General features: G+C 33.9%; 1 long non-coding RNA gene across 1 annotated transcript in view; it reads right to left on the bottom strand.

The window, feature by feature from the left end:
• LOC128866714 (uncharacterized) overlaps nt 1-25,328 on the bottom strand; it is a 97,831-nt gene extending 72,503 nt beyond the window's left edge. Inside the window, exon 1 of the long non-coding RNA XR_008454949.1 lies at nt 24,317-25,328. This is a non-coding gene — a long non-coding RNA (uncharacterized LOC128866714). The remainder of the gene's footprint in view (nt 1-24,316) is intronic.
• Between the last annotated feature and the right edge of the window lie 329 nt (nt 25,329-25,657).

Raw genomic sequence — 25,657 nt, 5'->3', positions numbered from 1 at the left:
GGACTTTACTGCTCAGTTGCCTACTTAGTCCAAAGTAGCACTTGTTGGCAAGAGAGATTCTACGTTGGATTTCAAGGCTGACATTGTTATCGGTGTTAATGCTGGTTCCTAAATAAACGAAGTCTTTTACAACCTCGAAATTATAACTGTCTACAGTGACGTGAGTGCCGATACGCGAGTGCGCCGACTGTTTGTTTGAAGACAGGAGGTACTTCGTTTTGTCCTCGTTCACCACCAGACCCATTCGCTTTGCCTCTTTATCCAGTTTGGAGAAGGCAGAACTAACAGCGCGGTTGTTAAGGCCGATGATATCAATATCATCGGCATACGCCAACAATTGTACGCTCTTATAAAATATTGTGCCTGAGCGATTAAGTTCTGCGGCTCGTACGATGCTCTCCAATATCAGGTTAAAGAAGTCACACGACAGCGAGTCACCCTGTCTGAAACCTCGTTTGGTATCAAACGGCTCGGAGAGGTCCTTCCCAATTCCTAGAGTTTTAGGCTTTTTAAAAATTTTAGCACAATTTTGGGTTTGTTGTTCCAAAGATTGCATGGAGATACTACGATACCACCAAGGTGATGAAGTCTCTGTCTGCCCAACGCAGGACATTCACAAAGCTCATCTTCTGAGCTTTCTATGTCCATTTAGCAAAAGCGGCAGACATTGGTCTCAGATAGACCAATATTATTTAGATGATACCTCAGGCTGCAGTGACCTGTAAGATATCCTGTTAAAAGACACAGATCTACTCTGATTAGTGAGAGGAGCTTGTCAGATATTCCTTTGCTAAGGATGCATAAGTGACTATGGGTTTCACAACTGTGGTGAATATCCAGAAGGTCATTCTAAGGTTTACTTCCCATGTCTGACCAAAAAGCCTTGTACAGGCAAAGAATGCCCTTGTGGCTTTTGAAGTAACTCTCTCAATATGGGAATTCAACGTAAGTGTTTTGTCAAGACTGACGCCAAGATAGTTCGCTTCTGTCGAGAGTTGAAGTGTTGTTCCATTAAGGGTCGGACATTTGAGATTTATGTTCCTTCTCCTAGTAAACGGTACAAGTGCTATTTTGGATGGATTAATGGAGAGCCCTTTTTCCGTGCACCATTTGTTTATTATTGTAAGGGCTTGCTGCATGCGATCCGAAATGGTTTCCTCATGCCAGCCTAATACATAAACTACTAGGTCATCAGCGTAGCGCTGGGTTGTTCAGTTTGTGGAAAAGTTCATCTATGACTAGAGTCCACAAAAGAGAAGAGAGTACGCCTCCTTGAGGGCAACCTCTTGTGGCTTTGATAGATTTGATTGTTCCCAACAATATATATATATATATATTTTTTTTTTAATTCTGAGGCGATCTAATACTTTTACCAGCTTTCTCAGCCCCATTTGCTCCTCTATGCAGGAAAAGTAAAAATTTTTACAGCAAATTTGGTTGAGCAAATACTCTTTTTGCTATTACTGATATTGACATTTATTTTTATATGCAGTGGAAACATTTGGATACCTCAACTGCATCAACTGCATCAACTGCATATCTGAAATATATCTCAGCGGTAATTGGGTGCCAACAAAGCTATTATGTTTAGATACGAATACTTCAATGCATCTGGCCTGGCTACGCTTCAAAAATTAGCTGCCAGCATTCATATTAACATTCAATGAAAATTTTGTTTAGTCGCTATTCCGCGCAACAAGTCCCCAGCAAGTGAATTCAATATTTGTTTATCAATTTATCTATCGCACGCTGAGTTTGCCATCATTTCACAGCTACGCACTTCTGTTTGTTTGTTTCATTACAAAATTTATATTTCAATTTTACCAGGCAAGCAGCCACATAATAAAATAATCGGCCGCAGGCTATTTACCTACCCGCAAATATCTACCTTCATCCAACGTGTAACAACAAGTTAGAATAGCAAGACCGACAACCACAACAATAACAATACCGCACAAATACAATAGCGCAAACCGCAGATGACACCTTTAGCTACAAAACTAAGTCAATATTTAAATAAACATACACAAGCGCCCACACCCAGGCAGGGTACCGGGTGCGCTGCATATCATATAGGCTATGTATGTAAATATTTACACATGTATAATATCTACATTTATGCCAAAAGTTGTGCACGCATATACCCACACACGCACAAACGCACACACACAAGTGAAGGAATGGTAAGCGTTGGCAAACATAAATAAGCAACACCTCCTGCCAACGCTTTCCAGCACTGCCCAATAACAATTAAAATGTTCGCCTGCTGTGCGCCTGCACTTGTTCAGCAACTGGTTAGACTTTATTTGTGTTTTGAATTAATATTTATGAGCGTGGGATATGTACCAATGTCGGCTGGGCGATAGTGGGAGCAACGCCCAACATCCAACAGATTGTGGCGAATAGAATTATGGGCCTCAACTATTGTTGCTCGCTTGTAAATGTGTGCGGGTTGTTCGCCCTGGTTGTTGCTTGTTAAAACCTCTGTTAACATAACAGCATAAAGGCAAATTTTTTAATGTGAGCCCTACAGCTGTGTTGGCGGTCGTGCGCTAAAGTGCATACATTGACAACTGAAGCAAGTGAGACAGCCAAGGTTAGCGAGATTTGGTGCATTGTATTGTATGAGCAGCCAATTCAGCTAGCGCATTATATACTCGCATAAGCATTGATGCTTTAGGGTAGCATAAAGAGACATTATGTTGGCACTTTGTAATAGTCTAATGGAAATGAAATGGATCCTCGTATTACCGTCATTCTAATTCATGTTTCCAATCCAAGCCAAAAATTGAAGAGCAGGAGCAAATATGGGATTTGAGGTGGAGTGTGGCGCAAGTGTGTATTTTAAATTGTGTGCTTCGGATTATTGTGAGGGTGAAACATAAAATTAACAGGCATTTTACTATAACTCACCTCTTACTAAGTCGTATAGTATCTTCAAATAAATATTAGAAACAACTTTTTCTGTCAATTATTTTTTCATACCCCGCATCTAAATTTGTATACTTCCGAATGGTAGTTAATAATTGTCCATCGAGAGTATATCGACTCCATGAAAATATATATTTTTTTTATCAAAAAGTATTGGGTTCATAGCGCCTTTATATTTTCTTTAATTTTCGAACGATTTTTTTGATATTTTTCAAAAGGTAAGTAAGTAGTAATTCGATAAAACTCTTTCTGTTCTATAAGAACTATGAATAAGTTCGTGCGGTTTTACAACAGATGGCGTAACTTGATTATTATTCCATCGATCCACATTTCCAAACATTCATTGGAGAGCTACTGTCGTAAGGCACAAACGTCAGTATAAGTTTTTTATTTGAAGCGTAAACAACAATATTTTTACCACACTTGAAAATGTCGAATTTCGTGCCAAATAATGTGTTTTTGCGGGGAATTCTTCTTCATTATTTTAATATGAAGAAAAAAGCAGCCGAAAGTCATCGTATCTTGGTGGAAGTTTATGGTGAGCATGCTCTATCTGAGCGAACGTGCCAGAAGTGGTTTGCACGCTTTAAAAGTGGTGATTTTGGCTTGGAAGACGAAGAACGCGAGGGTGCGCCGCCAAAGTTCATGGATACCGAATTGGAGGAATTGCTCGATCAAGATCCGGCTCAAACGCAAGAAGAGGTTGCAAAAACTTTGGGAGTTGATCAATCAACCATTTCCAAACGTTTAAAAGCCATGGGAATGATCCGAAAGGTAGGCCATTGGGTGCCGTATGAATTGAAGCCAAGAGACGTTGAACGCCGTTTTATGGCATGCGAACAACTGCTTCATCGGCACAACAGAAAGGGTTTTTTGCATCGAATTGTGACTGGCGATGAAAAGTGGGTCCATTACGACAATCCAAAACGTCGGGCAACGTATGGATACCCTGGCCATGCTTCAACATCGACGTCGGCGCAGAATATTCATGGCCTGAAGGTTATGCTGTGTATCTGGTGGGACCAGCTGGGTGTTGTGTATTATGAGCTACTGAAACCGAATGAAACGATTACGGGGGATGTCTACCGACGACAATTGATGCGTTTGAGCCGAGCACTGCGAGAAAAACGGCCACAATACGCCGATAGACACGACAAAGTTATTTTGCAACATGACAATGCTCGGCCACATGTTGCACAAGTGGTCAAAACATACTTAGAAACGCTCAAATGGGATGTCCTACCCCACCCGCCGTATAGTCCAGACCTTGCGCCATCCGATTACTATCTCTTCCGATCGATGCAACATGGCCTGGCTGACCAGCACTTCCGTAATTACGATGAAGTCAAAAAATGAATCGATTCGTGGATTGCGGCAAAACCGACCGAATTTTTCACAAAGGGAATCCGTGAATTGCCAGAAAGATGGGAAAAAGTAGTAGTAAGCGATGGACAATATTTTGAATATTAAATTTGTAACCGTTTTACGTCAATAAAGTTTCAAATTTCGAAAAAACCGCACGAACTTATTCATATTCCTATTATGTTAATTTATGTTTCAATTATTTCATTTTTCATTACTTTTGAGGCTTAGAAATGGAATACACAGGAGACAGAAATCAACATTTTCGACACCTGCTCCTCTTTGCTTTCAATCTAGGTCAAAAAGCTACCAAAGCAGGCCGGGGCATTTGCGACAAGTACGAAAAAGTTATCATAGATCAGTCTAAATGGAAATGGTTGCAAAGTTCAGAAATGGTTTCTTTGACGGCGATGATACGTCACGCAGCGGAAGGCCTTCTGAGTTCGATGAAGAACGTCTCAAATTACTTACCATTCACTTGAACGAGAAGAGTCGCCAAACCAGTCTTGAATTTGTGGAAAAAATGAGCTGCGATCATAAAACGTTTCTCACTCACCTTCATTCAGTGGAATTTACCGAAAAATTGGGAGCCTGAGTGCCTCACGAGCTCAACGATAGTCGCCAAAGTAAGTCGCATTCAAAATGCTTCTCAACATCTCGCCCGCCATTACGCAACACGCAGTCATAAACAACGTTTTGTGTACCGAATCGTCACGCAAGCTGAGAAATTGTGCCTCTACATCAATATGAAGCTAAGAAAGGAATGGATGGCACCACGAGATACAAGCAAGACCTTCATTCAAAGAAAATCATGACATGTGTGTGGTAGGTCTGGGAGGCCATGGTGTACTGGGAAATGCTCGAAGTAAAGATCGGTCAACAAGGAGCTCTACATTGCCCAACTACACCGCGTAATGAGGCCTTGAGAATGAAAATACCTAATCGACATGGTCAAGCCATACTCCTTCACGACAACGCCAAGCCCCATGTTGCACATGTCGTCAAAACCGCACTCCAAGAGCTCGAACGAGAGGTCCTTCAGCATCTGCCGTATTCTCCGAACCTTACACCGACTGATTACCATCTTTTCCGCTCCCTGAAATTCAATCAAACCATATGAAGAGTGTTACTTTCGATAACAAAGAGATTCTTGACAACTGGCTCAACAACGTCTTTGACACCAGACCAGGCGATTTTTGGCGGAACGCCAAATTGGTCGAGAGGTGGGATGAGGCAGTAAACAGCAACGGCGAATATATAATTTATTAACTTATTGATAAAATTATAATTTTTTGTTTAAATAGAAGTCTTCGTTAAAGACATTACGAACTTATTCCCCAACCTAATATAAAGGGTGGTTAAAATGGTGGCAGGAAATGGCCACAGTGAATGGCCACAGTGAATGACCAATTTTTGAAGAAAATCATCTTCAGTGATGAGGTACATTTTCACCTCAGTGGATTCGTCAATAAGCAGAATTGCCGCATTTGGGCGAATGATAATCCAAGAGTGATTGCCGAAAAACCAATGTACCCACAAAGAGTGACTGTTTGATGCGGTTTATGGGCCGGCGGCATCATTGGGCCGTATTTTTTCCAAAATGAGGCCGATCAGGCAGTTACTGTGAATAGTGTTCGCTATCGTGACATGATAGCGAACTTTTCATGGCCCGAATTGGAAGATATGGATGTGGACGATATGTGGTTTCAACAGGACGGTGCCACTTGTCACACAGCTAACGAAACATGGGCTCTTTTGCGCGAAAAATTTGATGGCCGAATAATCTCACGTCGCGGCGATGTCAATTGGCCGCCAAGATCATGTGATTTGACACTGTTGGACTTCTTTCTTTGGGGTTATTTGAAAGAGAAGGTGTACGTCGATAAGCCAGCATCAATTCAAGAGCTAAAGGATGAGATAATTCGGCACATTAACAGCATAGAACCTCAATTATGCCTCAGCGTCATCGAAAATTTGGGACCATCGGAAGGAGGTGTGCCGCCGAAGTCGCATTTGGCCGATATTTTGCCCCATACGTAATTGAGCCATAGTAAAGAGAAATAACAATAATTTCCTAAAAAAAATCATATTTTATTCAAAATCAATACCGGCCCTTGAAGCTTAAAACTTATTTTATAATACTTAATTTAGAAATAAAATTTTCATTCAAATACTGCAATACTATATATTTTTTAACGTGTCGTTCTAGTATTGACTGCAATAAAATTTCGAAAGGTTATGAAATAAAGTGTAATGTTTTTTCTCCTTTGTTTTTTTAATTTTATTTTATTTTTTGTTTTCTCTAGTAGAAGGCATTGCTGCAATCTCGTTCATGTTTTTTTTTTTTATTTTTTTTATAATTTTTTTCTTATAATTTTTTTTTATAATTTTTTTTATAAAATTTTTTTATAATTTCTTTTATAATTTTTTTTTTTTTTTTTGTTTTTGTGATATTCGCGGCCTTGTGGAGTTTTGATATTACCGTACAATCAATATATTCGAAAATCTTTGGTGTTGCTTGCTTTATCTCCCTCCTACTTCCTGTTTTATTCGTACCCATATGAGCATAAAGAATTTAATTGTAAGCCAAGTTATCGTAGCTGAATTGAAGAGAAGATAATTTGTGCTTACATACAAGACGAAAGCTGGAAAATTGTAAAAGTTGCGCTTTCATATTTCGAAAAGAAATTATCAAAATTAATAGTTTTGGGCTTAGCAAGCAAGACTCAATATATTTCAGAAGTTATTAGGCGCAGAAATATTTCGATTTTGCAATCTTTCTATAAAATACCAGCTGAGCGCAGGCACTAAAATGATTTTGAAGGCAAGAAATTCATCGAACTTTGGAACTTTCCATCAAAAATGTTTGAATAAATATATAAATAAATTGATAAACATAATATCCATTTAACAAATTCAACCTAATAACTTTTTTTCTTTTCATGAATTTTCAACACCTTCATGCGAGAACTTGTCCGCTGAAGTCTTACCTACTATTTTTGCAATACTACAAAAATATCCAAAATTATGCTGATTTATAGGAAAGGCCAAAACAAATTAATGCTAATACCAAACCACTAGTACATGCAACAACAAAACCCAGCCGCCATCTGTTGCATGGAATGTGCCACACTTTCCTCGGGCAAAGTAACAGCAAAGGCTTTGCTTCGTCGCGCTCGCTGATTAATGTGTAAACAATATTAAGTATAATGCGCATAATTAATGTTACAGCTTAATAACACGCATTCCCCAAGCCACCCGACTTCCCTTTATGGATCAATCGACAGCCAACCACCTAAAAGCAAAAATGACTTGGCAAAGTTGTTTGTGAACGTCGGCCACGTAAAAGCAGAAATGGAGGCCTCAAAAGCCACCACAGACAGCTTTATGCAAATACAAATGACTGGTTTTAGTGTAGATTTTGTTGCTGCTTGTGTTTTAATTAAAAATATCTGGCTTGGTTTTTGGCATGCAATTTGAAGCTTCATAGTTTAGCATCCGGCAGCGTTTAGCAGATGCTGTCAAAAGGGTCCGACCAGCCGCAGCCGGTGTGGCAAGAAAATCCAAATCTGTAGCATTTACGCTTTTTATTAGCGCAAGGAATCAACAAGTTTAGGGATATGAGTTTATGATGCTGCATGGAGAGTTCAGAGGGAATGCGGAAGGAGTTTTTTATTAAAGCAACCGCAAAATGATTAGCCTAAAAAGCTCGACGAGTTGTGAATGGGTAAAACTTATGTGTGCCAATATTTAGTTGTTATGCGATGAATCTGTTATTTTACACCTATGTGTAAACATATAGGTATATATATGTATATAGGTATATATATTAGTATCTATGTTCACAATAATAGCAGCGCAACATATTACACAGTTTCGCCAAGTTTTTTTTTCTTCTAGGATTTTGTATTAGTTTTGTCATTTGAATATAGTGAATACTGCAACAAAACCACACAGAACGCAAAAATTTTAAATTTTTTATGAAATTCTTAAAACTTCAACCAATTTCCGTAAAATTTTCAAACTTTTAAAAAGAATTTCTAGAAGAATTCGTAGTACGCAATTTAGGGTCTAATAAATTCCAGTATGAGAGTGAAGCCAGATGTCATCGGCGAAGTCCAAGTCCTGCATATATTATGGGGGAGTTCGCAAATCTACAGGCGCTCTACGAATATTCGGCTCATGCGTCCAGTCCATATTATTGTACGGAAAGGAAACATGGCTAGTCTCTAACACCATCACACAGAGGCTGCAGTCCTTCATCAACAAATGCCTCCGCATTATCTGCAGAATATTCTGGCCAAACACCATCAGTGACGACGCACTGTGGAGATTAACGAACGAGGAATCCGTCCTTAGGCAAATCAAATGCAGAAAGTGTCGATGGATAGGTCACACATTGAGGGAACCACCACAGAGCATCACGAGTGTGGCACTGGACTAGAACCCGCAAGGAAGCAAAGATCGCGGTCGACCAAAAAAACACATGGAGAAGGTCGATGCGGCGCGAACTAGCAGATGCCGACATCTCATGGGATGGTGCAAAAACAACAGCACAGAACCGTGTGCGATGGAAAAGTCTTGTCGAGGCCCAATGCTGCCGAGAGGAGTGAACAAGGAAAAAATAATAATTCTGGTATAAAATTGAGTCAGCTCAAAATTTCTATCGATTTTTGATATTTTTTGTTGAATGTTTTATGCATTTTCTCCTATGCAATGAATGGGCGACATTTTCTTATGCAAAAAATTTACAAGACGCCGCTATTTTTGACCCACTTCAAACCTCGGCTATTTAGTCGACAGCCGGCGCAACCGAATGAGTTGTTGCGTCACTTACTTTCGGAAAGGGGTACTTGAATCATTTCACCTGAGTGGTGTTTTAATCAGTTCACCTAAAAAACAAAAACTATTTTGTACTTCCCTTTACCTTTAAACCTACCCTTTTCAAACAGTAACTTTCCTATTCCTGCATAAAATATTAACATTGAAATAGAATATTAACTTTCTTAATTTGCTCCTTTTCTCTGTTTTATAAAGTCTCAAATTTGAAAACTTTTAATTTTATTCAATTTTCAAACAACAGCTCGACAAACTGCATTCAATTTCAAATTAAATTTTCGTAAATCTTAACTTTTGCTCTAACAGCTTAGAACCAAATGCCAGCGGTAATCCCTTAATTGCTAATGGAAAGTCACCTCTGCTATGAAAGCTTAATCCTCAGTTAATCACAAATTAAGCAAATTATGGAAGACATGCAATTATGTAAACAAACCTTTAAATGTCAACAGAAAGTTTTTGTGAATAGACCTCTGTCACTTTTTTAAATAAACTTGCACAAAAAATCTGCATGACTGGGCAAAAGAAAGAAGAGATCAAATGGCACAAAAGAAATATATTTTGAGCCAATTTTCTAAGCAACTCTAAGCACAAAGGATACGAGGTATTTTGTATGCAGGTACGTAAGTAAAGATGTGTGTATGTGTCTATGCAAGGCTGTGAGAGTAGAAATGTAAAGTTGTAGGTGAGTAAAAATATGTGAGTATGGAAATATGAAAGTGTGGAAGTAGTTAAGTGTGAAAGTATGGAAGTATGGAAGTATGTAAGTATATAAGTAAGTATTCTTTTCTCACGTTGTGACAGTGTTGTGACCTCAAGTGGACCTCTGTTACCAGTGCAAAAATGTTTAGCGAAGAGTTCCTATGCGACAGCACCGCCGGCAGGTAGGTACATAGGTAAGTCGCCAAGTAAATATATAAATAGAGGTGCGTAAGTATATAAGTATGTAAGTGGATAAGTATAAAAGTATATAAGTATGTAAGTGGATAAGTATATACGTATATGTGTAAGCATGTAAGTGGATAAGTATATAAGAATATAAGTATATAAGTATATACATAAGTATGTAAGTGGATCAGTATATAAGTATATAGGTATATAAGTATATAAGTATATACATAAGTATATAAGTATATAAGTATCTAAGTATCTAAGTATATAAGTATATAAGTATGTAAGTGGATAAGTATATAAGTATATAAGTATATAAGTATATAAACATATAAGTATATAAGTATACAAGTATATAAGTACATAAGTATATAAATATATAAGTATATAAGTATATAAGTATATAAGTATAAAAGTGTACAAATAAATAAGTATTAAGTCCGTAAGTGTGTAATCACACAAGTATAAATTTATATAAGTACGTAAGTCCCTAAGTATGTAAGTATATAAGAATAAATTTATATAAGTACGTAAGTACGTAAATATCGATGTATTAAATAAAAAAACATATTTGCCATTTCCTAACCCCAATTGTAATAATTACTTGTTTTTGCAAGCATAAAAATATTTGTTCTCCCATTTGTACGCACATACTTACTTACATACTTAGATGCATGCATAAGTAAATGACGTTCACAATTTCTCTATTATTCTGTGAAATGCCCACAGGCAATCAAATGAATGACACACGCAACAAGTTTTAAATATTAAACTGCCTGCCAAATGACTTTTATAACTCAGAGAAAACAAAAACTCTTAACAGCTATGACAATGGCAATAACAAATTGTGCGTAACGAATTTGTGAACTTAATACAAAAAAACAAAAAATGGAATAGGAGCAAAAGGGATAGCCTTTGCTGTGGCAGCACTTATGGGCAGCAGAAAAATCGCTACACATAAAAAAGTTACTGCAAAGAAATGTCCCCAAACAAACAAAAAAAAAAAACAAAAACAAGGAAAAGCGAACTGCAGAGCATATAAACTCGTTATACAGAGGCATAAATAAATACATGAATAGTGCCAGCATGAAGGGCAAACTGTTGAGAAAATTCAAATTCATTGAGGCAGCTCAGCCTCAGGGTCTACTAGGCGCCCAACCTCAATTACCACTCAGCAAGAGCTGCTTTTTTCCTTAACTTTTTTTTGTTGCTTCTATGCTTTGTTAGTTCTGCATGAAAAAAATGTATGTATGTATGTGTAGGTACATATGTTTGCCATAGTTACAACCCTTTCGAGTTGAATGAGTGCCACTAGTGTGTCACATCGTCTGTGAAGGATATTTTCAAGTGTATAAACATATTTATGCATGCAGGCACGTGTTTGTGTTTGTCTGTCTGTGTGTGTGATGGCGTATTTTACAGTGACTACATAGCTTCGGTAAGGGTTACAAAAATTCAAGGGCAGCTTAAAAATTGTAATTTATGTGCCGTGGCGCACAAAATGATACGAAATATGCATACTAATACACCCATACAAACGCACATTTATGCAGACGTATTCTGATTTGTGACGGTGCACCCACGCAATGTCACTGCTAGTTTTCGTGGATTTGTTTTGAATGTCTATGATTGTGAGGGCAGCAGCTTGCTGCATGTATTAGTGGCAAGTGTGTGTGTGCATGCCCGTTCGGCGCCACGCCGTCTGCTCCTAATTGTCCAGGCGTATTAAGCTGAGTGACAGATTAATGCTGGAGGAAAAGTCGGAACGAACTATTGACCAGAATTTATATGCGGTTTTTTTGTTTTTGTTTTTTGAAATAGTAACCAGTCTGGTAGGAACTAGTTGAAGACCAATATGGAATGAGGTTTCCGAACTTATGCAAGAGGCTTTGCTGGATGGAAAATGCCATAATGCCCAATCACAGACAGATTGGGTGTGGTTTTCATATTGCGGATGATTCTGCACCGCTACGTACCGCAAATGTTGATAGCCCGCTTTTGTTGGGTATATGGCCGAGCACCTCCTCAAATTTTCAGTTTTTCGACAAATGAGAGAACATACAGTTTTGTGCCATCTCCAATTGGCAGGTGATTTTTATGAGAAGTTTTTTCATGGCACAAATAAACTTCGAAGTTTGACATTGCCTGCCGAGAGACAACCGCAGTTAGAACAAATTTCTTTAGTTAGTTTTCGAAAAAACTATGTTCAATGCTTGAAGGCAATTTTTAAACATTTTTTAAACCACTTCTAAATTTTCTGTACGATCACTGATCGATGATTGCATTTCATGGCATTTCCATGCCAAGTGTGATATCTTAGCGAAAAGTGATGCTATCGAGCCCTAAGAAGGCGAAGTGTAGTTGAATAAATAAGCTAGTCGCCCCACTCAGCATATTTAAGTGGGAAAAAATGTTCCAAGTTCGTGAGTTAAAAATAAACTAAAACCAAAACGACTTCAATTTTCATATCGCATCTTTTTTTAAATCATCTACGAACATTTTGAACGGAGAAACAGCTTTTTGAAAATTCGCTAAAGATTCTAAATATTTTTTAATTACCTTAATTTTTCCCCTAGTTTAAAATGACTTCACATTGTGTCCTCTGTGGCATCGCCAGTTATTTGCTACGTAAAAAGTAAAAATGCGAACCAGTAATGGTTTCTAAGTTACTAGTTTCGCCCCACAGCAGAAGTAGTGGATTTCCCTACCGAGATGCTTCTATTTGTCACTCACAAACTCACTAAATGCACATACATACATACGCATGTGTGTTTTATCGGGCGTGTGTAGTTGTTTTTGGCGCACTCGGAAACCCTCCGTGGTAATAAATTTCAAATTAACCCATTTTTTGTAAGTGACAAAGGGTCATATCTGCTTCGACAACTGTGCATAGTTGAGTTACTGCTGGCTACCAGAGATCAGAGGCTGTCAGTTCAACGGTACTTTGTTGACATTTGTCTGCAAGGGACTCTTCTCTGTAACTGTAGGTATGTGAGTGTGGCAAGGAGATGGAAAAGGTTTAGACAAAACCGCTTTTCACCATTCAGTAAAGCACGAACATATTTTAAATGTAAATTTGTGTGCTTGGGAGCAAAAAGTAAAAGCCTTATAATTAATAACAATTAATCGCATTTTCTCAAAAATACAAAAAATGTTTTCTCATGTGAAATGTTAGCTGGATTTGAAAAGCACATAAATGCAAAATTTTAAATGTTTTATACTTTGTTTCATAGATTCTTTTCATTAGATAATTTTGGAAATAATATTAAAATTAGAAACAGAAAGTTTGGCATCCAACAAAAATGATAAAACACTTTTCCTAAACTATTATATAATAGAAAATAAACTATTTTTTATAAAAAAAATGTAAAAAATATTATAAAATAAAACTTTTTTTATTTTATAAAATAAAACAAAGCAGCTATAAAAAATTTTTAAACACAAAAAAAAATTAATTATTTTTATAAAAGCAAAATAAAAAAAATGTTATAAAAACCTATACACAACTATGTATAAAAAATGTAATTAATTAAAATTAAAACAAAATTTATAAAAACGAACAAGATAAAAAAACAATTAAATTTTTTTTTTTAAATTAAACTTTAAGCCGTTATATGAAAAACAAAAATAAAAAAAGAAATTATAACAAACTATCAAAAAAATTAAGCTTATTTTTAAACACAAAATAAAAAAATTTACAAAAAACTCTACAAAAAAATGTTATAAAAAGCAAATTATTATAAAAAAATAAAAAATATTTTATAACTTAAGGTCTAAAGTTTTATAACTTAAGGTTATAAGTTTTAGTTAAGACATTTTTATAAACAAAATAAAAAAAAATTTCAAAAAAAAATAAAAAAAAATGTTTAAATAAAAACTAAACTATGAAATAAAAAAAACGTTATAAAAAACTAAATTTATAAACATACCATAAATTAAAAAATTATTTGAAAGAAAATTAAGTTTATAAGTTTTAGCTAAGCCATTTTTATAAACAAAATAAAAAAAGTTATAAAAATAAATAAAAAAAATGTATTAAAAACTAAACTATTTAAAAAAACGTTATAAAAAAAAATGTATAAAAAATTTTATAAAAAAAATTAATAAAACAAATTTATAAAAACAAATTAAAAAAAATTTCTTTAATAATTACAAGTTTATATTATTATAAAAGTCTGTACAAAAGCATTTTATAAAACATTATTAATTAAAAAAAATTAAAAGCTAAACTATAAAACAAAAAAGATTTTTTTTTATGGCTTTTTATTTTGTTTTTTTAATAGATTAACTTTTAATTTTTTCTTATTAATAATGTTTTATAAAATGCATTTGTACAGTATTTTATAAATTCTTTTATTTTGTTTTTATAATTTTTTTTTTTATAAAGCTTTTTAAAACGTTTTTTATAAAATTCGTTTTATTATAATTTGTTTTTTTTGTTTTTAATATAGAAAATAGTTAAATTTTTAATTAAAAATTTTTTTTTATATATTTTTAAAATTTTCTTTTATTTTGTTCATAAAAATCGGTAAGCTTTCAATTTTTTGATTAATTTTTTTTATAAAATGTTTTTGTTTATTTTTTTTTATTATATAAAAATATTTTAGATTTTAGTTTGTAATTAATTTTTTTTTGGAAAAGGTTTTTGTACAATATATTGTTTTTTTTTTAATTTGTTTTTATTATCATATAGAAAAATATTTAAGATTTTAATTTAAAAGACATTTTTTTAATTTTTTTTATAAAAGTTTTGCTTTCATAAAATTTTTTTATATAAAGGGTGGTTAATTTTTAAGGGCCGGTGTTGATTTTGAATACAATGCAATTTTTTTAGGAAATTATTGTCATTTCTCTTTATTATGCTAATACTGGTATGATTCAATTACAATTGGTACAAAATATTGGCCAAGTGGCCGCCACGACCTCGGCGGTACACCTCCATCCGATGGCCCAAATTTTCGATGACGCTGAGGCATAATTGAAGTTCTATGCCGTTAATGTGCCGAATTATCTCATCCTTTAGCTCTTGCATTGTTGCTGGCTTATCGACGTACACCTTTTCTTTCAAATAACTCCAAAGAAAGAAGTCCAACGGTGTCGTTGACGTTTAGGTGTGGTTCACATTCAACATCGGCCTATGAAATTTAACCACCTGCCGTAGCCAAATGGATTGGTGCGTGATTACCATTCGGAATTCACAGAGAGGTCGTTGGTTCGAATCTCGGTGAAAGCAAAATTAATAAAAACATTTTTCTAAAAGCGGTCGCCCCTCGGCAGGCAATGGCAAACCTCCGAGTGTATTTCTGCCATGAAAAAGCTCCTCATAAAAATATCTGCCTCTCGGAGTCGGCTTGAAACTGTAGGTCCTTCCATTTGTGGAACAACATCAAGACGCACACCACAAATAGGAGGAGGAGCTCGGCCAAACACCTAACAGAAGTGTACGTGCCAATTATTTATTTTTTATTTGTATATATAAAAATATTTAAGATTTTATTTTAAAAAACTTTTTTTTTTACTTTTTTTATAATAATTTTGCTTTTATAAAATTTTTTTATATGGGTTTTTAAAATTTTTTTTTTATTTTGCATTTAAACAAATAATTTATTTTTTTTTTTGTGTATATTTTTATATTTTTTTTTTTTTTAAAACAAAACTATTTTCAGAAAAAAACTTATAAAAAATTTTATAAGAAAATAAAAAAAATAGTTTTTGTTATAAAATAAGTTAGAAAAAGTGTTACCCTATTCATTTGTTTTTGTGTTACATTTTTTGTTTTTGATTTCAATATTACTTCCAAAAGTGTCTATGAAAAGGATCGATCGAAAATTATTAATAAAATTATTTGCAAAAAGGCTTTTGAAAATCCAGCTAACATTTTACAAGAGAGCACATTTTTTACTAATTTTATTCTTAATAATTTAAAAAAAATTGTATATATGTAGTTATTTTTCAGGTTTTTCGCTTTTACAAAAAAACAAAAAAATTGCTGAATTTTTTTCTATTTTTAATACATTTCAATTTCACATTTTTATCCTGACTGCTCTATGAACTTGCACACGCCTGGCGTTCTTCGTTTGACATCTTTTTCCTTTTCCCTACTTCCATTTCATTGGAACTCACCAGCTTTTCCTTCAAACATTCTCACATATATTTGCTCCCATAAATCGTTATCAACAAAATCTCATTTCAAATAGCGAATGGCTTAAGCACTGTTTGGGGGCAATCGATTTTTAATCGCTCGCAATCGCTGCTCACTCTTTCGCTTCCCATATTTCCTCGTCATATATTTATGTATATAGAAACAAATTCATTTTTCTTTGGTATTCAAAAGAAACTATTAAAGGCAATTTTATGATTTATAGTCACGGCATTTCATAAAATTGTATTTAATTTTTATTTTCGGAAAATAACGTCAGGAAATGTGTGTTACTCATACGCAGTGGACAACGGCAATCACACAAAGCATGCCGTATACGAGCAGCATTCAGCATTTGTTGAAGACAAAAAGAACAGATATTTCCTTCATAAAATGTTTGCAGGCTTACAGTTTTTATGACAGCTGAATAGAAAACGGCCGACTAGCCTAAGTCCAAGTATGTTAATCTTATTCGCAAAATATCGAAGACAATTTTGATTTATTTTTACTTAAAAAAGGTAAACTTGGTTGCGATTTGTCTTATATAATAATTTTTCATAATCATGTACCTAAATTAATAAATAAATAAATAATTTTTATGAAAGAATAATATTTTTTTATTCAAAACTTTTGGGAATTTTTTTCGTTTTTGAAAGGTACCCCCTCAGATTTTTTATACTGTTTTTATTTTCTTATTAGTAGCTTAGATAATGCCCAGTAATACCTGCTAGTTCCATAATTACAGTACAACTTCCTGGAGATAAATAGAAATCATACAACTGCAGGTCTCTGCATGTCTAATACCTGCACCATGAATTGTAGGAGAAATTTGGACTTGAAAATTATTGGTTTTCTACCCCGTTAATCAGTTAATTTTTTCACACAAATACTAAAAACTAAAAATGTATAAATATTAACTCGCAGCTCATTGAATTTCCCATCTGTATCGTTTTTGTTTTCATGAGGCGCTAAGATCCAAATCTATTAAGCAGAAATTTTGCGATTCGAACCCAGAGCATTTGATTGTTTTGACATTTACTTTTATTTCGTCTTCTCGACACAGCAAACTTTACATTGCAATTTTTACCCATGAAATTTTCTATCGAACGAGTCTTCCACTCAACCTGCCAGTTTAATGTCATCGCTTCGACTACCACAACAACAGTTAATATACGATAAATATTTCCTGAAGCGCTGGTCGCCTGCGCCAAATACTTGTTAGCGCCCTGTTGCGCACCGCACTTTAATTTACTTACGGCTGTAGGGATGTGCGTATTTGCTGCCACTCAAAGTTGGGCCAACATCGTCTTCTTGTCACATAAAGTGCAAGCACTTGAAGAAGCATTTTAACTAAGCATCTGTTTCAATCTGATTGGAAGTGCTTAAGTGTACCTCAAGTATTTTGCTTGCAGATCGATTTTGTGCTGCGTCCACACAGCGACTTGTCTAGTGCTGGCTTAATTTGTGCTGGCCATGGTGGAGCATAAAACAGCTCCTTCTGGTACGCATTTCGATTCGCACGCATTGATTTTGTCCCTCCTTAAGCTGATAGCAAAGCAACTTAAAGCGAGGAAATCTGAGCCAACTTCGAAGTTGCCAATTCCACTCAAAATTTCCGCTACACCCTGCACAGCCGCCACTTTACAGCATTCTCTCACTTCATTTGCTGCCAGTAAAATTTTATGATTTTTCTACTTTTTCTACTTACGAAAAACAGTATTTGGGGTTTCACTTCTTTGCGGTATTAAAAATATTTTACTTTCGTATTTCGCTTACTTACTTTGCTTTTGCTGTAATTTTTATCACAATTTTACTTGTCATTTAGAGGAAATACCCAGAAGTTGGCAAGGATCGGAAAGGAACGCCGCTAGCCAAATGAAATGAAGTGAAGTGAAAAAGTCGTTTACCAAATTTCAATGCCGTAAGGCATTAAGCTCAATTAAAATTACTCTGAGGCAAAGCTAACCAGCTGCTTTGAGTTTTGCTTAACTGTATTGCGGAGAGTGATTAGAGCGAAGGTGGTGAGAGAAGAGTCTTTGGCGAGTAGTTAAGTGATGTAATGCTGGCATATTTTGTGGCATATAAAATTTTCAATTCCATTTTCATTAATGCATTGCAAGCCAAGCGAAATGAGATTTCTAACTTTGATGCCGCACAGTGGGAATTTGGTAAATTCGCAAAGAGGAAAATGTAAGCTGAATTTTAGTTGATTAAAAAATGAAAGATGTAATGAAACTTGTTGGCAAATTGAATTTTTATGGCATTAGTAGATGCACATATACATACATACATACAGATGCGTGGGTAAATACGTAGATGTGAGTTTATTAGAGAAAAATGTAGTGCCAAGGAACTGCGGTGTCACAATGTTGAAATCTTGATAACTTAATGATAGTCACTCTAAAGGTGGCATAATTACAAATCTCCAGATGGCAACACAATTTAGTAATTTATTCAATACTAATATTTTTTTAATTTAACAAAAAATAAAGCAGCACAAAATTTTGATTATCTGATTGGAACAGAAGAACGACCAGATAGATAGTCTTGAAAGACTTTAGTTTTGTCGGCGCCTTTGCTGCTTTTTGGATGACGCCCATATAAATTCATATTTGTAAATAACAAGCCTGAAATTATCAAGCAGGTTAGGTTAGGTTGTAATGGTTGCCCAGAGAGTGGGCGCACTTGGACGAACGGAGTTTGGTTCATCCTTTGTGATACCATCGCAAGGGGGGAAAAGAGGTGAAGGAAAAAAGAGGTGAAGGAAAAAAACAATAGTCCGAAAAGGAGTGGGGTTTTGAGTATTTATGGACTATGAACGGTGACTAATTTGCGGTTGTGTTAGCCGTTTTGTGCTGCTGATGAAGTTCATCAGATTTTTGATATCAAGACCTGCTATATCAGCCGGCGCAGAAAAGAAGTGAGAATCAAGATGCTTAAATCTTAGTCCCGCGAGAGCGGCAATTCAAATTATTATGTTTTTTTTGTTTTTCAGATAATTTTTTATTCTTAAAATGAGAATTCAATTGCGTACAATTTTGACTACAGTTTTGTGTTTAGCGTCAATAATATTTAAAATTTTGCCTAACTTTTTTTTTTTGTATTTTGTAATGCTGGTTGAAAAATATATGAAATTGTTTTAAAAAATTGTAACAATATTTCCCAAAGCTAGTTTGTGTTATAAAATGTTGTGTATATCAAATGCAACAATGCATTTATGTTTTGTTATAATTTCAAAGTAGACATAATTTATTTCAAATATCTATGCAAAAATCAGCTATGCGTATTTACAAAGCAAAAATGTGAATAATAAAATATATGGAAATTTTTTGATATATAAATTTTGTGAAAACAAACAGCAGCATTTACTACGAATACCCAATCCAACGATATTTAGCAACAAGTAAACAAGTAAACATAGGTATATACATAGTGCAAAACATAAACATTTTTGTTGTTATTTTTCATTAACTTTTTTTTAATTTTTTATACATTTTTTTTTTGTGAAAAAAAAAAATTTTGTTTTTGATAATTTATTTTTTTTATATATTATTTAGTTTTTTTATTAAAAAATTTGTTTTTTATCAAAATTATTTTTTTATCAAAATTTGTTTTTATAATTATTTTTTTTATATTTAGTTTTTTTATAATAATTTTTTTTTTAATCAAAATTATTTTTTTATCAAAATTTGTTTTTTATAATTATTTTTTTTTATATTTAGTTTTTTTATAAAAAAAATTTTATTTTATCAAAATTATTTTTTATCCAAATTTCTGTTTTATAATTATTTTTTTTATAAAATTTTTTTTTTTTATAATTACAGTACCTGACCGCTGGCATTTTTTCTGAAAACGTCAAGTATCAGGTAAAATTTTCAATCTAATTTGGGTTTTTCCAAATAAAAAAGGGTATTAAGGGGTTTTAACCTGTTCTTAGATGTTTTTAAGAATTTCCGGTCAATTGCCCTGCGACATTTAGAAAAGGATCAGTTTTTTTGCTTATAAGTGAAAAATTAAGTGTGCAAGTGCGAATTTATTCGATCTTGAGTGAGGAGCATAAAAAAACTAATTGAGACCGTCTGAAAAATGAAAGAATTGAAAAATGAATATTCATATAATATATCGTCCCCTTAGTATAAGAATAGCCTATCTGCTATGTTGGATTCTCCATCGTCGATTTTATATGTGGTCAAAATTTTGTCAAATTCTAGTTCCACAAAGTGGGTCAAAATGTCAGTCAAAAAATAATAAATATTTACAGACATAACGAGATTTGACAAAACTTTCGACAAAAAGTTTGAAATTCATTTTCTCAAAACATCAAAAAATGTATAGGCTATTTTAATACTAAGGGGACGATATCTAAAATATAACAACAGTAAGTCCAAAATATACACATCTTTAGAATTTGTCACGTGGATTATCCTTTATTTTTCAATTTAACCAGTTTTTTATGTAGAAAACGGGCCGAAAGTCGGATTTGACATCGGGACAAAAGCACCAAATCGCAGTTCTTTGGAATATCCAAGGCGTCTGTGGTAAATTTTGCCAAAAAGTTGAAAAATACCAGCAACGTTTTAGCGGTAACTTCAAACAATCGCCAAAATTGTCGCCGAGAATGCATCAGCTCAACCAGGCAGGATCCCAAAATCATCCATCATCTCTGGAACAGAAATGCTTCAAGTCGGATGATTTTAAGAGAGGTTCAGGAATGTGGAGTAAATATTTCGGAATGAACGTTACGACGATGCTTATACGAAAATGGACTTTTTTGCAGACGACCAGCAAAAAAGCCAAAACTGAACTGCGAAATCGGTGGAAACTTTGGGCACAACTTCACAGGCACTTAGACGTGAAATATTGGAAAAAAGTAAGTTTAAAAAAAAACATGTTTTTACTTTCTCAAATAGCAGTAGTAAGAAGATGTGCATATTCACACCTTTTTCTGGTTGTGTTTTTCTGCTTACCTCACAAAAACAGCACATTTTGTTCACAGAAGAGCCGGAGAACGATATTCTGAAGATTGTGTGCTTCCAAGGGTCAAACCCCTCCCCACTCCCCCCAGTGGTATGGTTTGGGGCTGTATAACCTCAGAGGGACCAGGTCCGCTACATTTTGTTGAGGGAACAATACGCTCTGTCCAGTACGTGGTGGGGCTGGAAAACGTTTTGATGTCATATTTAGAAACCCTGAAGTGTCGTGAAGAGAGACGAATACACCTTTATGCAAGATGGAGCTCCATGTCACACATCCAAGATGAGCATGAATTGTCTGAGTTCAATGGAAATAATGGCCTGGCAATTCACTGGAGCTTAACCCCATCGAAAATTGTTGGACATACCTCAAATCGGCAGTATACCAGCGGAATACGTGGCCACAATACAACAGCTTAAGGAAAACATCGAAGATGTGTGTTATAATGACCAAAATCTTAAGACGAAGACAACACAGTGCGTAGCCAGTATGCCTCCACGAATTGCGGCCGTCTTAACAGCAGGGGGAGGAGCCACGAAATATTAGTTTAAAATAAATATTTTTAATGCAAAAATGTCAAGAAGCTTTTAATAAAAACAAATATGTAATTTTTTTTAAATACTTTAAAACCGTTTGCTCTTTATTCGGTCTCAAAGCCATTGGTTGGGTTGGTTTAAGGGTGACCCCGCATCGGAGTGCCACATAGTCCGCAAGTTGGGTCCGTTGTGTTGCCCTAGAGCTCATTATGTTATATGATTTCCCCACCTAACCGAGATTTTTATTGTAGATTTTGGTCAAAGATATTAATTCGTTTCGAGAATTTGATGAGAGATTCGATTTTCAGGTTCGAGAGTACTGAAAGATTGTCAATTGTTGGAGAGCCTAGAAGAGCGAGTCGACTTCTGGCTAGACCGGGACAACTGTACAGCAAATGTCTGCTCGATACTTCCTCATCTTCGTCCTCTCAGTATCTGCACAGGTCGTTTTGAGGAACCCCGAGCCGACGTGCGTGAGTGCCCAAAAGGCAGTGGCCGGTGATAAGAAATATTATATGCCTTAGTTCGTGTTTCGAAAGACTTATAAGGGTTTTTGTGTGTTTCAGATTGTAGGATGGCCAGATTTATCTGGTCGTAACGCAAGTAGTTTCCACTCGCCACCTCCGATCAGCAATGCTGTGAAATTCTCGATCAATGAGCAATTTACATGTTGAGAGCGGAATGTGGATTGTGGGTAAGTTACTAACATTTGATTGTGGAGCTCCAGCTCTTGCGAGCTCATCAGCTTTGCAGTTACCTTCGAATCCACTGTGACCCGGTATCCAGATAACTTGGACAGAATTCTGAACACTTATCTCGTTAAGAGATAAGAGACAGGATCGAACCACATCTGAGTGGGTATAAGAGGAGCTGAGTGCTCGAACGGCCGCTTGACTGTCGGTGAAAAATCGGATATCCTCTAGTGATATTCTATTTTCTAAGAGAGTTTTCGCAGCATACCAGTAGTCGGGTAATTTAAATGTAGATTGATGTGAGGGGAATTGGAAAAGATTCCAAATCCCACTTTGCCGTCTTGTTTTGAACCATCTGTATATATAATCAGAGGGCCATCGATTTCGGTTAGATTTGTCTTCAATTCTTCCCTAGTTGGGAGTGAACAGAAGAATAGCAAGGGTGGTGATGGAAGACTTACTCAAAGCCATAAATATGTAATTTTTATCATCGGTCATAATTCAATGGCCAGATACTGTATTTTTTTATAATTTTTTTTTTTTATAATATAATAATTTTCTTTCTCATCGGTCATAATTCAATGGCCAGGTACTGTATTTCTTTAAAAAAAAAATTGTTTATAATAATTGTTTTTATAATAATTTTTTTTATAAATTTTTGTTTTTTAATATTTTTTTTTATAATTAAAAAAAAAAATTAAAAAAAATATTTTTATTAATAATTTTTCTTTGAAATTTGTTTTTATAATTTGTTTTATTTTTTAATTCTTTTTTTTTTTTTTTTGGCATCCCACTACAACCAATTTCTGAGTCAGTAATGCATTGCAAACACACTTTTCCGCTACTACAACACTTGCATTTGCAGGGCAAAATTTTTAATGGATTTTTGTTTTTTTAATAATATTAAAGTAATATTTTAAAAATATTTTTATTAATCTTTACATTTAACTATTAGTATTTGTAGTTTAGATATATATATATATGGTATATTTGTACATTCTTTAACGCTTATCTTTTAAAATCAAGAATGCTGTTCCTTGCTAAGCAACCAACACTCGCAAATTTTAGCATTCAAAAATATTTTTTGCAACAAACTTGTTGATATTTCTATTTTTAATCTACACAAAAATCATTGCTCATTCACTTGCGCTATTTTTTGTACAAAACAATATAAATAATTCTATGTTTTCCATTTTACTTTCAAAAAATATGCAGCGTACAATTTATGCAGCATTTCCGGGGGGACGCTAAGGTAATGAAAGTGGGGTATTCTAATTTCGACAAAAAAAAAAAGATTAAAAGTTATTTAACTAATTTGCATGCAGCATCCGCTAGTTGGTTATTGTATTTCAAGAAAACAACTTAAACGCGTTTTAACTGCTAATTTATCTATGAAAAGAGCGTGCTTAGAGAGAGACACAGAGACAGAGAGAGAGATAGTGAATATTAGATGTGACACTACATGCCTCGCTGGTTGTACACGTAACGGGATACGTCAAGCGTTCTAGTAAATATGCCAAATATGGGTCAGCTGACTCAGCTACCTTCACGCTTCTCCTCTTCTAGTAGGCCTGCAACGGGATGCCTCAGTTTAACCCACTGCGCTTACATTTATTCCACGGCAACGCAGCAGAAGCGTAATTTGATTTACCTCACCTCAAAAATTGATTGCAATTGGATGCAGTGTGGAAAATATTTTTTTTTTTGTTTGTTTATTTGATATAACAATAAAGTTTTAAGCAAGTGTGGTGTGTATTTGTTTTTTTTTTTCTAATTTTTTTTTTGATATTTTTTTGTAGCTTTTTTTAAAGTGTTTTTTTTTTTGTAATTTCAATTTTTTTTTTCTTTTTAACAACGAACAACAAGTAAAAAACTAATAAAATTTGTAGTCTTTTTTTTTTTGTAGTGATTTAAAACAACGACAACAACAACGAATTGGTGCTGAATTTTCTTACTTTGGCGAGTGACTTTTTGGGTAGCTCACGTGTGGCCGGTGCGGTTGTTGGTGTGCCGCGCTTATTGCTGCGATTTTTCTTTAACACGATTACACGCATTTTGACGGCGACCACGAAGACGAAGACGGAGACGACAACGAAGGTGAAGGAGACGCGTAATTACGGAAAAGGCGAGCGGGTTTTTTTTTTGTTTTTTTTAGGAGAATTAATAGCAGCGATTGCTTTCGATTTGGAATAGTTTTTAATTAATGATGTGCACTGTTGTTAAATTTTTAATTTTTTATTTTTAATTTATTTTTTAATTTTTAATTTTTATTTGCAGCTTTTTCGGGTTTATTTTTTTGCGATTCACTGCAACTTCATTTATTTTATTTCAGCTTTTTTGCTGAATCGCATAATTCACGTAAGCATATTTTTATTTGTTTTTTGTTTCAAAGCGCAATCTTTGAACTTTAAATTTTTGAGCAAAAATTTATTTGTTTTTTCTAATTTTTCAACATGATATCTCTTTTTGATAATGTTTTTTTTAATAATAATTTTTTTTTTTACGTTTTGCTTAACATTTTGGTTTTTCTTTGTTTATCATTTATTACTATTATTTTTAAATTATTATTTTTTATAAATGTTTTGCTAAATCTTTTATATAACTATTGGCTCTTATGAATTTGAAATATCAATGAATTTTTCAAATCAATGAATTTTTATTTTTTAAGTAATTTTTTTTTTTTGTCGTTACTTATTTTTTTTATATTTTATTTTACTTTTCTGTTGTTGTAAATACCACTATTTATAATTTATTTGTGCGTGTTTCGTTAAATTTCATTAATGTTTAACTACATTAGTTGCATATCTAAATATTACCAAGTAAATGTAAACTGTAGTTTTAATTGCAATGCATTTTATTTGCTATGGATTTTTTATTTCCAATTTTATTTCAATTTTTATTATTGTTTCTATTTTATTTCTCTTTTTTCTATTTTATTTCTATTTTTATTTTTAGTTTTTGTTTCTATTTTTATTTCTCTTTTTTTCTATTTTGATTTCAATTTTTTTTTCTATTTTTATTTCTATTTTATTTCAATTTTTTCTTCTATTTTTCTTACTATTTTTTATTTCTATTTTGTTTCTATTTATGCTGCTTTATTTTTTTAGCATAAAACAAAGTAGCTCTTATTAATAATTAACTTTAATTTCATCAACATTTTCAATCAATTTGTATGCCTTTTCTAGCCTTCATTTGCAATTTCAATTTCCGTAATTCAACTTTTGGAAATCAATTTTTTGTTTTTTCATAGACGTCGTTGACATTCAAATTTTCAGCGTTGATTTGATAAAATAATA

This window comes from Anastrepha ludens, chromosome 6 (genome assembly GCF_028408465.1).
Source record: "Anastrepha ludens isolate Willacy chromosome 6, idAnaLude1.1, whole genome shotgun sequence".
Classification (NCBI taxonomy): domain Eukaryota; kingdom Metazoa; phylum Arthropoda; class Insecta; order Diptera; family Tephritidae; genus Anastrepha; species Anastrepha ludens.
This window is presented reverse-complemented; position numbering and strand designations above follow the sequence as displayed.